Source organism: Protopterus annectens, chromosome 6.part0 (assembly GCF_019279795.1).
Source record: "Protopterus annectens isolate FY-2018-M chromosome 6.part0, PAN1.0, whole genome shotgun sequence".
Classification (NCBI taxonomy): Eukaryota; Metazoa; Chordata; order Ceratodontiformes; family Protopteridae; genus Protopterus; species Protopterus annectens.
The window spans coordinates 828,416,477-828,436,199 of NC_056737.1; positions in this window are offsets into that span (position 1 = coordinate 828,416,477).

Genomic DNA, 19,723 nt, shown 5'->3' on the forward strand with positions numbered 1-19,723 from the left:
AAATATATGCTGCCAATCAGCTTTGATGTTAAATTTACATCTCCAACAGACTGTTCTAGATTTAAATATCAACTCAACCCTATGTAGAGTAAAAAAGGATATCTGGATATATTTCCAGGAAAAGATCCTTCACTTAAGTGAGCTAGTAGTTTGCTTAGAAGATGATAAAATAAGTTTTTTATCATTCTCACATGGAGAATCATTATTTATAAGTTTAAAGTAGGACCAATAGTTTTCTTTAATATATTCCAATTGAGTTCTAATGACTCTACAAATATCAGATAGTAATCCTTTCCCATTTATTTTCTGATATACCAAAATAGATAATAGATCAATTAGTTTAGGAATAGAGCCCCTTATTTTGGTTGCATACCATTGAGTCTTCCTTCCATATATTGACTATAGTTATGAATATGTAGCTACGTATCTCTATCCAGATTAAATTTATTAAATATATATTGAGAATTTCCCAATGTCTCTTTATCCATCAACTGAAACCAGTATAATAATTTATTCTCTTTAAAGGAGTTCATAATCTGTGTAGACCAGTGTGCACGTGCTGTATCTTTAAGAAGCATGTTAAAGATGTAGTGTGCATGTATAAATGCTAAGCATGTGCCATTCCTAGTGGCATTTTAAGTGTGCAGTCAGAGAGTAAGAATGTATGATTCCAACAGTTAGTATGATATGTTACTTAAGTTGAAGTCAGTAATCTTCTATCATGATGTGGTTGTATAAAATAAAACTGCTTGAACAGAGCCCACGAAGACTCTTCTATTGTGTCCAAAGTAGGAAAGCAACATGGTGTCAGAACCAGGATCAAAGAGAATAATATTTGGAGCCATGAGATGACCATAAAGGTAAAACTAAGAGACGAACATGAAAAAGAACCAGAAATCGCTCAAAGGTAATGAGAACATGCACAAACTACTGATTTATAAAAGAGGTAAAACAGAACATTACAAGGACACAAACTGCATTATTAAACAAGCAGGAGACACAAAAGGTTTCTTAACTAAGTGAAATGTTTAAAATAACAACATTTGATAAAACGATTATCAGAAAAGTAAAACGAGCATGTTTAAAGAAATGAGCATGTTTAAGGGCAAAATGGGCATGTTTAGAATAAAATGAGCACAACAAAGGTACAATGGGCATGAAAAGAGATTAAACAAGCAAAACAAATATAATAAGGGCAAAAAGGGCACATTAAGCATAAATAAAGCAAGGCAACTGTATGTTTTTTGGCAAAGTGCTGTGTTTGGGCATAACTATAACTTTGTATTGTATTAAGGGTATAACTAAAGTTATTTGACATATCTCAAAGTGTGTAAAAGTGCTTGCAGTGTGTGCTTATTACTATGTATGCATTCCAAAGAGTTTATTGTGTGCAAAGTGCAACTATTTCATAAAGTACAGTCAAAGTATAGCCATTTTGAAAAGTTTCTTGTGCTGGGTGTGTCTGTTCGCAAAGTGCCGCCATTACAAAGTGTTTCTTGCACTGTAAATAGTTGCCTAGCAATGTACCACCATTTTGGGGAAATTTCAGTGTAATGTTACATTTATTCACAAAGAGTAATTACGTCAAAATGTTATTGACTCTGAGCTTCTCTTGCCCAGTTCATTCACATCGTGATGTTATTTGAAATGCTTCTTAAAATGTTGATAAATTACTTTAGCAAAAAGATAATTTCATGAGTATTACAGTGCCCTAGAGACTTATTTTACAAAGTCCAGTTACATAGAGGCTTGCATCGTACAGTTGTTTGATATGTTTCTTGTACTGATAAGGGGTGATTTCTTGCAATAATGTGATTTCAAAAGGTGTTACACTGCCCGAGAGACTATTTCATAGAAAAGCCCAATAGTAAAATTTCAAAAAGCCCAAAAGCATAATTTCAGAGGTGCAAAGTTATAAAATACTAGCATATGTGTATGTGTATGTGTTTGTGCTTATTTGCAAGATCCTTGGATTTCAAAAGACCTTACCACTTGTATTTGATCAGAATATTGCAGGAATTGGAGAATATTTGAGCAAGAGTATGATATTTTTATACAAGCAGCTTGTTCTGACAAAGATGGACACACCTGAGCATTAATTTTTCTAAACCTAGATGGGTCAGAGGCCATTGAAAGAGAGCGTTCATATGTGTATGCACCAGTAGTATATGAGGAAGAAGGTGAAAATTGTCATATTGTTGTACAAACTGAATCAAGGGAAGACCCTGAGTGTTTGAAGTACAAGTTCAGAGAAGTGTGTAACCCTCAGACAAATATTACATTACAGAGCCATTTGTTTTACACAAGAGATCAGAAATCAGAGGAACCTTTTGCAGCTTACATAACTGACCTCAGAAACAAAGCTAAAAACCTCTGGATTTGGTGACTTAAAAGATGAATTAATAAAGGATAGCTCATGTGTGGTATTAATAGTACTGCTGTGATAAAGATCTTGCTTCCTGACTGTGATTTAATGTTGAGTAAAGCCACAGAAATTTGCCAGATCCATGAAGTGACAGAAAAACACACAAGTATGCTTGCGAGTGACAAGACCATGGTTTCAGCAGGTTCTAGAGCAAACACATATAGTATGCAACATGTGGCAAACAGAAGTAGGCCGAAGAACATGGCAGCCACAGCCCCCGCTGGTTCACCAGGGAAACCACATAGCTTTCCAGCAAGTTCTAAGGCTAGTTCAGTCAAAGGTGCATCCTCAGTGCAGTACAACTGTGAATCAGCAAAACCCAAGTCCAGCTTTCTTGTTAACTGTCACAATTGTGGTGCAAATCATGAGTCCAAAAGAGAAAAATGTTTAGCATTTGGTCAGCAATGTTACAAGTGTAAGAAATGGAACCACCTTCAAAAGTTTTGCAGATCAATTAAAATCAACACAGTTGTAAAGAAAGGTCACACAAAAAAAGCAAGTTGATCAGGTAGAGACACAGCAGTCAGCTTTTTATGTAGATGGTGTATCAGTGCTTGGAGAAAGAGTTGATGCAGTGAATTTATTGACAAAGAGTGAAATGTTTTATACTGTTCTGATCAATGGTAACTCCACAGAGCTTAAAGTCGACTCTGGTTCAAAGTGTAATGTTATATCAGCAGACACATTTGCAAACGTGAGAGCTAATTAGCATTTCAATGTGGCCAATAGTGTCACTGTTGCTTATGGAGGTGAAGAAACTCAAACCGAAGGCTCAGTGATGCTTTCATGTTATTTGGCCAAAGGCTGTTACAACTTGTTATTCTATATAGTCCGAAGGCCAGTACAGTCTTTATTGGGTCTCACAGATAGTTTGGGAATGAATCTGCTTTTTTTTACCAAAGAAGTTCATCACATACGTGCATCTCCTAGTTCCAATTTTTCTGAAGCCATTTTCTCAGAGTATGCTGATATTTTTGATGACAAGTCAGGCAAACTTCCAGTTGTGTATTCTATGAAGTTAGACCCAGAGGTCACTTCAGTGGACAGACCGGCAAGAAAAGTTCTGATAACCACGCAGAATAAAGTCAAGGCTCAGTTGGATGAAATGGTGCAGCAAGATGTAATTTGTCCAGTTACAGAACCAACTGACTGAGTGTGGTCTATGGTAGCAGCCCACAAAAAAGGCTCAGACAAAATCAGAATATGTATTGACCCAAGAGATTTGAACAAAGAATTAAAGAGACCATATTATCCAATGCACAAGGTTGAAGAGCTCACAGCTCTAATGCCGAATGCCACTGTCTTTTCTGTCTTAGATGCAAAAAGTTCATTTTGGCAAGTGATGTTTGATCACAAATCCTCATTACTAACCACTTTTGGTACCCCATTTGGCAGATACAGATTCCTCAGGATGCCATTTGGAATAAATTCTGCAAGTGAAGGTGAAGTATTTTGGAGTGCAGTGGAGCAAATTTTTTTGAGTTATCCTTGTACCATAATAGTAGATGATTTATAGGATGGAGGCAATGATGTAGCAGAGTATGACAGAAATCTAGAAAGAGCTAGACAGAGCACATGATGTAAACTTGAAGCTCAGTCCTCTGAAGTGCAAATTCAGGCTACCAGTTACTTATGTAGGTCATTTGTTTACCAGTACTGGTTTGAGACCAGATCTGACCAGGTAAGCAGCTATCCTTGAGATGTCAGCAGCAGACAATGTTCAAGCTCTACAGCATTTCCTAGGCATGGTCAACTATTTAGGGAAGTTTATACCAGACTTCAGTAAGTTGACAGCATCTTTAAGAGAACTAATGTGCAAAAATGTTGCATGGTCATGGCTAGAACACCACCAGAAGGCATTTGAAGACCTCAATAAAAAAATTGCCACCCCACCTACATTAAGATACTATGATGTGAACAAACCAATCACTCTTTCCTGTGATGCTTCAAAATTTGGTTTAGGTGCAGTCATACTTCAAGGGGGCAGTCCAGTAGCCTATGCATCTAGAACACTTACCCAAACTGAGAAGCAGTATGCTCAAATTGAAAAATAATTTTGCCAATTATATTTGCATGTTCCAAGTTTCATGATTATATTTATGGTCAAGCTATTCAGACTGAAACTGATCACCAACCTCTAGTTACTATTCTAAAAAAGCTTATGCATTCTGGTCCAGCAAGATTACAAAGAATGATGCTCATTTTGAAAAAGTACTTCAAAATGGTCTATACAAAAGGCAAACTACTGTATCAGGCTGACACCTTATTGAGATTGTCCAGAAATATGATGTAACAGCTTGATGCAGAGAATTTTGACTTTGATATGATGACAGTGCGTAATTTTTCTACTACTGGGCTTGATGAGTTAAGAGATCACACCAAGTCTGATCCAATTTTGCAAAAGCTCAATCACTACATTAACGTTGGATGGCCGTCAAAGCAATCTAGTGTACCACCTGAAGTGCAAACATACTTTCCTTACAGAGATGAAATGTTGATGGAAGATGGCATTATTTTCAAAGGTCCTAAGATTATTGTTCCTGCTTCCTTACAACAAGAATAGATCCAGATTTTGCATCATGGTCACCCAGGTTCCACATCCACTAAGAGACGAGTGAGAGAATTAGTATTTTGGCCGTCATCACTGCAAGACATTAATTAAGTACTTTCTTCTTGTTCATTATGCAATAGTACTAGACCACATCTGCAGAGAGAATCAGTTCAGCAAAGTCAAGATCCTAAACTACCTTGGTCGACGGTAGCCACCGATATCTTCGAGTTGAACAATCAACACTACTTAGTATCGGTAGACTCCTATTTGAACTAGTTTGAAATTGACTTACTACCTAACCTAAAATTCACTACTGTTAATACTAAGCTGAAAAGTCATTTCTCAGTTCATGGTAGTCCACACAAAGTTATATCTGACAATAGTACTCAATTTACTAGTCAGTTGTTTCAGAAATTTGGAAGAGGATGGGACTTTGTACATGTTACTAGCAGTCCTGGATATCCACAGTCAAATGGTCTAGCTGAATGTGCAGTGCAGAGTGCAAAGCAATTACCTGAAAGGTCAAAGAGTGACAATACTGATGTCTTTTTGAATTTACTTAATCTCAGAAACATACCCAGTGACAATATTCTTTGCTCATCTGCTTAAAGACTTCTTTCCAGGCAAACTAGAACAACACTACCTATTAGTTCCAATTTATTGATGCCTAAAGCTAAGAACAACAGAAATATAAAGGCTCAACTATTCAAGAAGCTGTTGATCCAGAAGTCCAGTTATGACAAATCAAGTAAAGTTCTTCAACCGTTGAGGGAAAGAAAAACAGTGATAATACAAATGGTGAAAGGTTTCAACAGGATTGGCCATGTTACAGGTATATGTGCCCATCCTAGATCCTACTTTATAGAATCTGAGGGTATGGAGTACAGGAGAAACTTAAGCATTTACTCCCTGTAACAGAATCATCATCACATCATTTGGATGATCAGACTCTAGATTTCAGAGTGAACTAAATGCTGTTCCCATTCCAGAGTATATTCCTATCTCTGATTCCATTGCTGAAGATGTTTCAGACAATTCAAAGACCGAACATTTTACAGAGACAGCTCCGGTTGCTAAGTCCAATTCCCAGTTTTATGTCACACGATATGGATGAGTATCCAGGTCCAGTGTGAAATATGCAGCAATATGGACTTAGTGTATATACATATATATATATATATATATATATATATATATATATATATATATATATATGTGTGTGTGTGTGTGTGTGTATTTGTGTGTGTGTGTATATCTTATCTTGTGTAAATGCATGATAGAGACAGAGAGCTGTGTGTGATATCTGCATGCCAAATAGATTCATAACATTGTATGTTTTGTTTTTCAAGAGGGAGGATGTAGATCAGAGAGCACATGTTGTGTGCTGTACTTTTAATAAGCATGTCAAAGATGTAATGTGCATGTATAAATGTCAAGCACATGCCATTCCTAGTAACATTTTGAGAGTGCAGCCAGTGAGTAAGCATGTATGACTCAGTTAGTTTGTATATAAGTTACTTAAGCTAAAGTCAGTAAACTTCTATCGTGATGTGTTTGTATAAAATAAAGCTGCTTGAACAGAACCTACGAAGACTCTTCTATTGTGTTCAAAGTAGGAGAGTGACAATCTGTAAATTCAATGTGGGGATATTATTTTGTGTAAAAGCAATAGGTAAAAGGAGAAAAAAAAAACAAGCTTTGTATCTCGGGATTCTACATACAAAATTTCTTATAGTATTGATTATAATAGTAATATATGAGGAGTTAATAGATTAGAATTATTAAAGAAATAATTTTTAAAACCCAACACAAAGAGTTGTTTAAAAAAGATTATAATTAGAGGAAACTGAGCAAATACTTTGACCACAAACATTATTTTGGAATTCTTTCCATTTGGCTGTATAAAAGCTATTAACCCAAAGAGCAATTGTTTTAAAAATGGAAGACATAGAGTACAACTGCAAGTCAGGTAAACCAATACCCCCTAAAGACCATTCTCTTGCCTCTTGCATTTTCTGATTGTAACACACATTCCCAGAATGTTCAATGATATTGCAGATAGGTTGCATAAGAATCTCCCATTTCCTTACAAGTGGTCACTGAATCTATTGATAGGAAAAGAAGTCTTTCATCAGTGGGGCAAACCACAATGCAATCTGTTTGTGACCCCGCAGAACACTAAGTGCAGTTAATACTTTGCCATTCTCCCTCAGCAGGGACAAAATCCCAGGGATATCATTCCAGTCATTGGCCTCCTGGGTTACTTTATGCCTCTCTGCCCACTCCAATCATCACCAAGTTCATACAGAAAACTGTTTGGTGCAAGCCAATGGTGATCCTCATTACCTCATTCTGGCCCAGCCAAATCTGGTTTCTCCTCCTAAAACTTTACTTGAAGGAGCCTCCATAGCTCTCGGACACAAGATCAGATCTTATTTCTTACCTGTCTGGGAAGCTTCTTCCTGATTTGTCCAATCTAAAATTAACTGCTTGGTTTTTCCATTTCCAAAGATGGCATGGGAATCACTCCCGTTTCCCTAAAGTTCTGTGTATTCTTTCAGCTTCTCAATAATTGGCCACACACTAGGTGTACCATATTTAGTGGAAATGATTAACAATATGGGCAGAATCTTATAACATAGATGTCTTTTCAGGGTCATTGCCAGACTCCACTTTGGATCTAAATTTTGTTTTAGAAGCCTTGTCCAGACCACTGTTTGAACCTGCTATGACTACAGATCTAAAATTCTTATCATGGAAAATTGAGTATTAGTAGTTGTCACATCAGCCAGATGTGTTTTTTGACTCCACACTTTATCCTCCATTTCTCCTTACATTATTTTCCACAAGGACAGGGTTACCCTTAGGACGAATCCTTCATTTCTCCTAAAAGTGGTTACTGAGACCAATTGCTCACACCCCTTGCATCTTCCATTCGTTTTTCCCAGAGTATCAGAACAAAGGTGAATATATCCTGCATACCTTAGATGTGCATTGACAGCTGCATTTCTACCTTCACAGAACTGCTCCTTTCAGGAAAGATGAGCAGTTATCTGTATCCTTTGCTAATAACAAACTGGGCAGAAAGGTCTGTAAGGTTCTATGTCAGCAGCCTTTTTCAGGGCATTCTCCATGGATGAAATTTGTCAAGCAGCCATTTGGTCCACAACCCATACATTCATCAGGCATTACAGTTTGGATCATATGTTCAGGGCCAGCACTTCCTTTGGGGCTTCTATCCTGAAGGGTCTCTTGTCTTAAGGCCACCCAGGATTCCAATAACTGGAGATTCTGACCCATATGTCAGATTGGACAAACTGAATGAATAAGATACAAAAGTTATGTACTTACCATAATGCAAGATCCCTTCATTCCAGTCCTTTCGATAAGACAACTCATCTCCCTTCCCCCTGCCATTATGGTATATAGGGATATTCATCCTGGATAAAGGAAAAAGTTTAGGAAGGGCTCAGGGCTGGAGCACTAAATCGGTCGGATTGGATCTGAGCTGGGGCTTGAGGACCCATGTGTCATATTAGACAAACTGGAATGAAAGGATTTGTCATTATGTCAGGTACAAAACTTTTGTTTCTTTATGTCCTTTCTTAACAGGCTCTGAAATGTGGAACCTTTGATTCCTTGACAACTTCAAGAGTGTATCACCAAAGATAGCTTTAGTTGGTGCCTCAAAACACGCCTCATTTGTAAGGCTAATCAGAACCCTTTTTAGTCTGTGCTAGACATAGACTCCATAGTTCAGCAAGCCACATATATTGTGTTAGATTGTTTTACATGTATTTCATATTTTTTGTAATTTACTCTGACTTAGTGGTTTTCATCTATTTTGCCTGATTTGCAGCATGCCAAGCTGCATAGGCACAGAAATAATACTGAAAGATTGAGCAAGATGATGCTTGTATTCAAGCTATACAGAAGGAGCAAAGAAGCACTTGGGAGAGTAAAGGTATATATTTAGCATGGGATAAAATGTGCTGCAGAAGAGATTACAGTATTAAACAAAAGAAAATATATTGGAGATGTTGCCTTTGAAGCAAGAATGAAGCAGAAATGACTGGAGGAAGAAACCGTAGGTCTGTGGTGGGTATCTATAATATGCAAATTACCAAATTCAGGACTGAAATGTTAAGCCTGTAGTTGCTTCTTTGCTTGGAATTTCTGTAGCAGCACTTGCTTTATGCATGACTTTTTCCAGCAGCATCTGACTTATGGCAGTCACTAGTGTTAGTCTTGATGGAGACAGGATGTTTGTAAAAATAATAATAATAATAATAAATTCCCACGTCTTGAAATCTCTGCTGCTTTGTGCAATTTTAACACAGGTGACAGAAGATGGTTTCCAACTATAGAATCCCAGCTACTGTCCTTTGGATGAGATGTTAATTCAAGGCCTCATGTGTCTGAACTGGTAGTAGCTTATCAAAAAGACTTGGGGAAGTTCCATGATGTTCTGGATAAATTTCCCCTAATATGTATGAAACCACTACGAGTCTTCCCTGAAACGAAGCCACTGGCCTAGTGGGACTAACCCATTGAACAAAACATGCAGAAATATACAAATAATTTGATGGGGTGGACTATGAAGACTGGAATAACAAGATTATGATTTGGGCACAGAGCTGGAGAAACTAAAGCTTACCCTTCCATTTGCACTGCTAGAGAAAGCTATTGCAATAGAGGTTTCAGCAGAGGCTTTGAATATGGATAAAGGCATGTCTAAGATAGCAGTAAGAATTGATGCTTTGTTCCTGAGAGCAAAAGATATTTGTGAGGCATGCTCTAATTTTGATCAGATTTCAAGAGATGGTATAATTTTTATATCAGATTACATAATTGATTTTGAGCAGAGATGTAATCAGAAAGTGTAACTATAATATAGTTCCCCAGATGCAGTGCTTTCTTTTAATCTGTTAGGTACCATACACTTAAATGTAAAACACAGACAATTAGCATATACTGAACTTTTGACTCAGTGAAAGCAACCCTAAAGCCACACATCTCAACTGTCCAGATTTTCACAGAATGTCCAGATTTTTGCCTCATATCTTTGGTCTGCTCCTCATAAAATGTGTAGATTTGAGGCAAATCATTGAGGACTGATGTCTCTAAACAATGACAGACATTTGGATTTTAGACTTCATATCCTTTGGAAAAATGCATGCTAATGGAAAACAAACGGTTCTAGCAACTTTTTAAGTTTACAGGACCAGTATTTAAAATCTGTCCCTATTTTCGGGCCTTTGTCCCCCATGGATTTGTCCAGTTTCTGATGCTTAAGAGGTTGAAAGGTATGCAAGCAGATTTTCAGAGGGAAAGCATCAGGCTTTGCAATATCATGACATGACATACTTTTCAGAGCAAAACCAAAACAGCAAGTTGGGCAGATAAAAGAGTTTGGTGAGACGGACGTTATCAGTTGTAAACCCACTATATAAGCAATTGTGTTTATAACCCAGTTACATTGTATATTATATTAGAACACCTATCATTAGGCTAATGCCTAGCCAGAGGTGACCAAGTTAAGGTATCCAAGGAAAGCAAAGCATCCAAAGATGAAGAAGAATGCAATACAACTGTTTGTTAAAGAAACAACTTCAGCTGTAGAGATTTTTGTAGTAGAACCGTTTGTATTAATTGTGCAAGCTCACAGTTTGTTGAGAAAAAAGTAGTCAAACAACCATATCAGCAAGTGAGTCAGAGTATAGTAGCTAACACATTTAAAACCAACACACCTAGTAGTGGGATTTTCAAGTTTGCAGATAGAACAGTAATGCCTCTCACCAAGAAAATGAAAATGCCAGCAAAAATAGGACATGCTAAAGAATCACTCTTGTGAATAAACAGAAAAAAATACATATATTTTTATTTTGTTATGAAGATCTACACAGCAGCACAGTGATTCAGTATTACAAATTTTATATTTTTCCCCAGCCCTAAATGTCTTCATAAGCACGCATACTATTGAAATCTTAATTTCTTAGAAAGCTAATTCTTACTAATAATGCACTGAGGCCACAGTCAATGAGACTGTAATGCCTCTCCTGTCAAATCAGATTTCTATTCAGTTATGTTTCGGAATCCTTAGTACCAGTGTTCAGTTTGCTCTGACTCCTGCAAGTTTGCTTTCCTACATGCGTAACATTCTGTAAAATGTGTTTAGCGAAGTGGGACCAAATTACTGAGATAACAGCCTTTTTAAAAACTGGAATTTTGAGTTTCGAGTATTGTCACAGGCATTCATTCAATCTCCACCTTCCTTTCCTCAATCAGCCACAGTATTGTATTTCCTTCCTTAGAAAATCTCAGCTAGTTAGTCAATTGTAAATAGCAATACCTATCAAAAAAGATCATTGTGTCTGGTCCTGTCAGCAAAATTTTTCATTTATATTCTTGGTTATATCTTCCCTTTGCACAAGTTTCACATTAAATTAGACAATGTGTTTATGAATCCTGAGCTGACATAGGTCAAGGTATCCCTAGAAATTTGTTTAATAAAATACAAAATTTGAAATGCATACTTGATCCCCACCCAGATATTTGTGCATTATTATCTGTTTTGCATGTAGTGAATTGTTTTGTTTCATACAGATACATAGCAATTAAATGTTTTATATGCCTCTTCTTAACAGTGACGTAGACATGTACTTGCCTAATTTCTCTAACCATTGTTTTATTTTGCATATATTCCCAGATGTTTACTTGGAGATCCACATAGGGTTGCCACCTTCTCAGATGCCCGGACTGGGCTTTGTTATGGTAATGTGACATTTTACAGGACAAACAATACCCACAACCATTGCAAAGGACTGGACTTCACTTTACTGCTAAAATAAAAGCTCACTCTTGGAGAATTTTAGTTGTTTCGTGTTTCATTTGCTCTGTATAATATTATAGTAATAACCCATGGCTGGGTGTGAGTAATGCTGAATTTAAAAAACAAATGGAAAATGTACCATGGTAAAGCAAAGATAACAATCAAATGAATGTGTATCAAGAAGAAAGAGACAGTCTCTGCAAATGCTTAGTTTTAATATATTAATGAATAACCAAAAAATAACCAAAGATTAGCAAATTAACAAAACTTTCGGTTACAATCCTTCATCAGTGTTAAAAATAATTTAAAATCACAACTCTCTTAAATAGAATGTAAAAATGATCACAAGGCACAGCCTAGAAAATCATAAAGAAAGAACAATTAATCAATTAAGGAGCTTAAAAAAAACATAACTATCTAAGACAGCTTTGCTTAGACTTTACGACAGGTTTTATACCCACAGAAGAATTGATTCCTGGTAAAACATCTGCCTGTATCCTAATGATCCATTCATATTCCTTTAGTTCTAATTTACTATCTATATCACCTCCTGTTAAAGTCTTGTATAAAACTTCAATAACTCTGAAAATAAAATTATGCTCAGAGTTATTATCAGCAACATGTTTTGCTAATGCATTTGTCATAACTATTCAGTGAGTATCTGAATGGTGTTCAATAATTCTATCTTTTAAGCATCTGGAAGACTTAGGTTCATAGGTTAGTACTAAGCTAATTGCTCTTGCGAGCCATTTTAAGCCTAGCCAATTATCCCTTGTAAGGCTCAAACCCTGCACCTTGTGTTTGTAAGGCAAACACCTTAACCATTAGGCCACCCTCCCAACCCTACATAATTGCCTACATAAAAACTGGAACATTTTTGCATGTGGTTAAATAAACAACATTAGGAGTGTTACATAAAGCATAAGACTTAAAACTATAATGCCTGCACGTTACAGGGTTTATAAAAACATTATTAGTGCAGATATCTGTGCAGTATGAACAATTAAAACAAGGAAATATACCATATTTATTTGAAATTTTCTCTGGAAGATCTATTTTCATATCTTTATACCATAATAAACTTTTTAAGTTGGAATTATTTCTATAAGGAAACCAAGGTTTATCTCCTAAAATTTCCTTAAGTTCTAGCATGACAATTACAATGGGCCGCTTATTAGATATTACTTTCTTCACGGCTTCAGTTCGTCTGTTATAAGTTGTTTTTTTAATGCTGGATTTGTCCATGGTTGGTGCGGTTTGGTCATGAGGGCAAGTGGTGGATTGCCTTACTATCAAGGGGCTTCTAAAGCCATTTGAAGAAATAACATGGCCTACTGAGTACTGAATGACTGTAAAAGTACTTACCAATGGACTTATTAAAGTGTATTGCCACATTTGCTTGACTTAACCTTTTACATCAAATTATGTGGTGCTTAAGGTGCTGATCAGGCGTTTTAGCCATCAGTGAACTCCATCTTTTTTTTTTAAGGAGAAATACTCCATTCATTTTGCCTGTGCTGATGCCACTGAAGATTAAGTGTGATCTTTAACCTTAGTGGCATCAGTTCAGGGAAAAATATGAAATGCGTCCACAGAGTTTAATGGATGCATGCTGTACGTGAGCAGAGAAGCATGCATTCATTAAACTCTGGATCACTACCTTACGTGATGTCACCTAGGAAAACTCTAAATTTATTTGGACCATGGTTTCAGTAAAAAAACACAAAGATTATGAAGATTTTTATTGAAAAAATGACCCAAATAAATTAGTTTTAACTATGGCAAGATGCATTGCAGCTCTTAACTCATTAAATGCCATGATGCAGGGTTAAAGTGTGACAATATACTTTAAAAGAGAGAGACAGAGGTATATTGTTAAGCCTATGGTTACTTCTTTTTATTTGGGACCGTTAGAGCAGTACATGCTTTATGGCAGGCTTTTGCAGCAGTATGTTCTAAGTGGGAGCCATGCCGGTGTTGCTTGTACAGATAGATGAAACAAATAAATCCCACACATCTTGAAAACTCTACTTGCTTGTGCAATGTTTAATATGAAGGAGAATGATGGGCTTTAAACCAGGATTATGAGACAGACCAACAGGAAGAGAATCACACTTGGGGAGCATGGGCTTAAAACCAGGATAAGTGGATAGGTAAGAGGAAGAAAGTTATATACATGGGGACATAAACTTAAAATTAGGATAAGATGATTGGAAGAGAAATATAAGCATGGAGGACAGAGCTTAAAACCATGATTAGTGGATAGATGGCTAGGAAGAGAATCATACACACATTAGAGATGGAGGCTTAAAACCAGGATTAATTCCAGCTCCATTAGTGCAGAGGGATAAAGCTCTGACTGCAGCCCAAGTGTCCCAAATTCAATTAGTGGCTTAGTCCCTTGATAAAGCTGGTAGGGAAGGATTGGTGTGCCCTTGCTGGGATGGAGGGCAGTGTAGGCTCTTGTCTCCATTGTTCTGGGGGCTCCCCACTTTAGAGGAATAAATGGTCTCAAGTCCAGCTGAGGAAAATTTGATGATCAGCAGGCAGGGTTTCAAAATGAACATAAAAAAACAGGATTAGTGGATGGGGACCTTCCAGTTTCTCTGTCTGCTCCCCTAAACTCCATCCGTTTTGCTACCCTAGCCATAACTCCCTCTCCCTTCCAACTACTGCTACCCTTTGTCACTACAAACACCTCTTTATATATAGACATAGGCATGCTAAGCTTTGTAATATATTTCCTGTGTGTATCTCTAATACTTGGTTCCACATTTCTTTCCTTGTTGTAATTATGTATAACTGTTATATTCTGTTTACAAAGCTTCCTTTATTGTACTCAAATTAACTACCTTATTCTATCTGTTCAATGTGCAACTGTTTATTAATTCTTACATTTTTGATTATATTATAATACTGTGTCTACTCTCTACTGTAACTACCAGGCTGTGTTTGAAATTGGTGTATAATGGATCAGTCCACTACCCCAGTCGAAAAGCTAAATAAAGTAGTACAAATAAAGAAATTAATGAAAACTAGGGTAGGGATGTGGCAAGGAAAGCAGCACAAGGATTGTTTGAATCTAGGCTTAAGGATGGGGGGGTCTCAGTTTAGGAAGAAGAACATGTTTGGCCCAATACTAATCGTTTTGTGTAGGATTACAGTGGATAAGGACATACAGTCAATGGACAACAGTAATCCTACCACTGAGTGGATTTATATTTCTGTTTTATTTATTTAAAGTAGTTAGACTGGGCTCAGAGGCTTATTTTCATCCATGACCTGTTACAATATATAAAAGAGGAAAAAAATGGAATGCAAAAAGTAGTACTTATCTATATTTATAAACAGAAACAAAATAAAAATGAAAAAAGAACGTAAAAACAATTGGGACACCACATCTGTCCTGTAATGTTGAAACATACCATAAGAAAAGAGGTCTGGGTTTACAGGATAGTAGACTTCAGTCTGTTGAGAAACGCAGTGATGATATGGTAGAATAGCAGGAACCGTGGAAGGCTGTGATGCTGCATTAAGAAGAAAGAGATGAGAGAAATTAAATTGTATGATAATATGTGGCAGAGAAAGAAAAACAGTCTGCATACACTCTGGCATGCAGTTACATACACAAAAACACATCTCTAGGGGAAGGGGCATGAATACACAGAGACTCTTGAAGATCCCACAAAAAAGCAATATAACTTATATGGCAGGCCAAGGTTATCCTAGAGAAGGAGGTGAGGAAGGACATGCATGTTTTTAATAACATGGAAAGCATAGGAGGATTTAGCATTAAATTAATTTGCTGGAAGGGAAAAGATAAAGTATGAAAATGCTACAGTTTAGGCAGAATTACTGAATGAGTTCTTTATCTTAGTATTTATCCACCAGTAATCATGCAGATTGCCAGAATGGGGAATCTGAGCAGGCATGGACATGTAACTAAACAAGAAGCAGAAAATGCATTCAAAAGTCTCTAGAAAGATAAGGCAGAAGGTGTGAATGAGCTACCTTCTAGGAGGTGAAATAGTTGGCAGTGGTGTGGAACACTAACAGAGCTGCAGAATCTCTTATTAGTAACTGGAGGGGTGCGGCAGGGTTGGAAGTTGGCAGCAGTGATCCCAGTGCAAAAGATGGGTGTAAGTAGGGTTCACACAATTACAGTCAATGTATTTGCTTCCATTTCATGGGAATGATTACTTGAAGCAAACTGATGGAGTTTCCAAATGCTATTTCTGTCATTAATAATTGAGTTTGCCCAGAAAATGTATTGTCACTATGGGTTGTTCCAGTTCTGTGACTGTTTTTAGGTAGGCAGTGGTAACCATACAGTTGTGGCAAATCTGGATTTCAGTGGGGACTTCATAGAAAAATGACAGTGACTGTGGTGGGCCTAAAGCAGTGAAATAGGCAGGAAAATGGATGATTAAAATATTGAAATTGAAATTGATTGAAATAGGCAGGGGATGACTGCCAGAGGACAGCTGTCAGGAGAAGTCATTAAGTAGTATTTTTGCCACAGAGTCTTGTAGTGTTGGGACTAATGTTCATAGGTTCATAGGTAGGTATTAGGCTATCGACCCAAGGGCCTACGTAAGCCTAGCCAGCAAAGTTCCATAGCTTACACCACCCAAGAAAGTTGTCTTGTATACTTGTCAGACATCACACTGGCTTTGTCTGTAAGACTGAATTGCATGCTGGTGACCTTAAGATCCATGCAGCAGTCACAGATGGAAGGGTTGGTCTCCAAGAAGACTTTTGGAGGTTTACAATGATGGCATAAATGTGGCAACGTTAATGTTTAAAAAAAGTTGCAGTGCTGTGTAGTTTGAATAGGAAAGAAATGCATAAAGAGGATGTTCTTGTAGATTTCAGAGGAGGAAAACATTTTGGTAGTTGTAAAGCTGAGTGACGCTGTGTACTGTAAAAGAGTAGTAACAAACAACAGTAGTTGCATGGTGGCATACATGGCATGAGGATCTACATTAGTCTTTGTTTATATAAGATACTGCTAAACCTGTATCTGCAGTACCATTGCAGGTCTGAAGAACATACAGAGGAAAACATTAATGTGAAGGAGAGCATGCATCATTGTGCTACCAAAACAGTAAAGGTGTCATCATGCCCAGAGAACAAGAATAGACATGTGCTGTTGACTGAATCTGTTCTCTTATGGATAACCAGACTGAGGAGTAGAGTCTGTCATAAAATGCAGTAGCATTATATTTTAATATTTTTATTACCAGGATTATATTTGTTTTTGTGAAATTACCAACCTGACTACAGCTGCTTTTAGTTTTGGTACATACCCCAAAAGATGGCTGGTTTTGAAGCATACTGCTAATGCTAGTTTTCTTTCATGAAAGGTAATTTCATTTGAAAGTAGTTAACAGGATGTGCATTGCAACCGGAATATTTTTGAGGCTACTGGTGCAACTGATAAGTAGCTTGAATGAAGTAGTGAAATAAAAACGGCACTATAGTCATACAAAGCAAGTGAGAACCGTGTACTGACTGTTTTCAGTAAACAAAAGAATTGGCCTTTTTCTTGGGAATGACATGCTTTTCAGATTGATTTAACTAGCATCATTTTCATCTCTTGTGTGCTAATGTTGCCAAAAATATTTCTTTCACTTTGAATTTTCATTTTATCCAGAGGATATGATCCTATACCTACTTAGTGGTGACTAGTAAGATATTTTGTACCCATTCAAAAGTTCTGAGTTTGCACCTGGAAATGGTGAAGAAAGGAGAGGGACTTCAGTAGGAGGAGAGACGTGAACCAGGCAATTATACATTAAGAAAGAAAGAAACAGAAAAACAAACACAGGAGAAACTGCTGATATAATCTACGTATGCTGTATTGGTTGTGGTCAGGTAGAATAACGCAGACATGAGTGGCAAGTGGGAGGGTATGGCAGTTCATCTTTTATAAAATAAATAAAATATCTTTAAAAGTAGATCTGAAAAGGATCTATTTTAATTTCCTTACATTCTATAATATTTAAAATTAGTATAAGCTATGTATATCTTAGTTTCATTTATATAGTTACATATGTATACATGCCCAGGAACATGCACACATGCATGCACAGACACACACACACACACACACACACACACACACACACACACACACACACACACACACACACACACTTGCGTTTTTATTCTTTCACAATATATATGTTTCTAGGACAAGTCAGAACATCCAAAAATTGTCAAGCTACTGTGACAAGAAAGAAGATAAAGACAACAGAAACATCTGCATTGTTCAAGTGTGCTCCATAATGTTTAAGAAATACATTAAGAGCACACCCTTATTCAAAACAAACTGACAAACCTGACTTGCATCTGTAGTATGCAGTTTGGTCATAGAGGGAAAGCAAGCAAAAATCAAGGAGCATCATTATTTCATTTCTAGGAATAGGTAAACAAGTGTAAAACCGATTTCCTGTAGAAGTACCCCCCCCCCCAAAAAAAAAAACATTCATGTTGCTTTGAGTTTCCAAGTTATAAAGGCAACTGTTTCAAATAACCACCAGAGGGAGCACATTTCCACCTCAATTATGAAGCTTTGATTAGCACAAAATTTCTATTTCTAGGTTGTTTCTTTATCTAAATGTTAATAATTCTATATAAACGTGTTTTACACACACATTCACATGTATATGTGTATGTGTGTGTGTGTGTGTGTGTATATATATATATATATATATATATATATATATATATATATATATACATATATTTAAATGGTATTGCTTGATAATAGGGATATTGTTGTTTGCAATGATATGGTAATATTAAAGGAAGGGGCAAATGACAGAGAAATGTTTTCTTTCATAACAACTTTCTTAACCAGTATGTGCACTGTCTACTATCAGAGGGGCCAGAGTTATGTTTTTTTGTTGTTATTGTTTTGTTTTATCATTTGTTGTGACATCGTTTCCAAGGACAGTTTTAGCAACATCATATGATTACTGCCAAAGCATTTAACAATTAATCTATAAATATATAAAATATATATCTGATTATCTGTGTACTTTAAAATGTAAGCTGAATAATTACATTTTAATACACTATGTTTTTAATTCCCCTGTTTCTTCACAAGCATTAATATTCAATTACCTTAGTATACAATGAGAAATGTTATTTTTCAAATTACCATCACTGTGTTCTGTACTCCCAGGCTGACAGTCTGACAGAAGCAATAAACAGCAAAAGTTAATACATTTGATAAGATGATTGTAAATATAATATCATTTACAAACACTGCACTAGTGACTGGTTTCCATACTTGAAATTCTGCTGAATATTTAGTGAGTACTGATAATGAAACCCTCCAAGTATGAAGTGAGATATTCTAATGGTACTCTTTATGAGTTCCTTGGTGTATCCTTTTATTTATGCACTTCATACATCTGCCACAAAATAGCAACCACAGAATTATAGTGATTTAGAACACTTTTTCAAGCTGTTTTCTTTTAGAGGCAGTGAATCCTGTGACTTGATGTGAATGCTATGATTACATGAAAATGGCTGTCATCTCACTGGATGACATTTTCACAGTGTTTTGCTCCCTTTAAAAGCACTGTCTGTAACAAACTGAAGCCTACCATAGGTAGTACATATATTCTCATTTGGCAGACGTTTATCCCAAATGTAGGTGTCAGTGAAGTCCAAGTCCAGCCTAATTAGAGCACATTGCCACATATTTCTGTAAATTAACTTGCTTTCTTATTCTGTGTTTCACAACATGTGCCAGGTTTCACTTATTATGTTCTGGCTGCTGGATATGTGTATTCAGCTAGCCAACAGTGAAACCTCTGAAATATATATCTAGTAAGTCTGGCTTTTTGACATGATTGCATTAAAAGGCCTGTATTCCACTGTGCTTTTTTGAGTCAATATG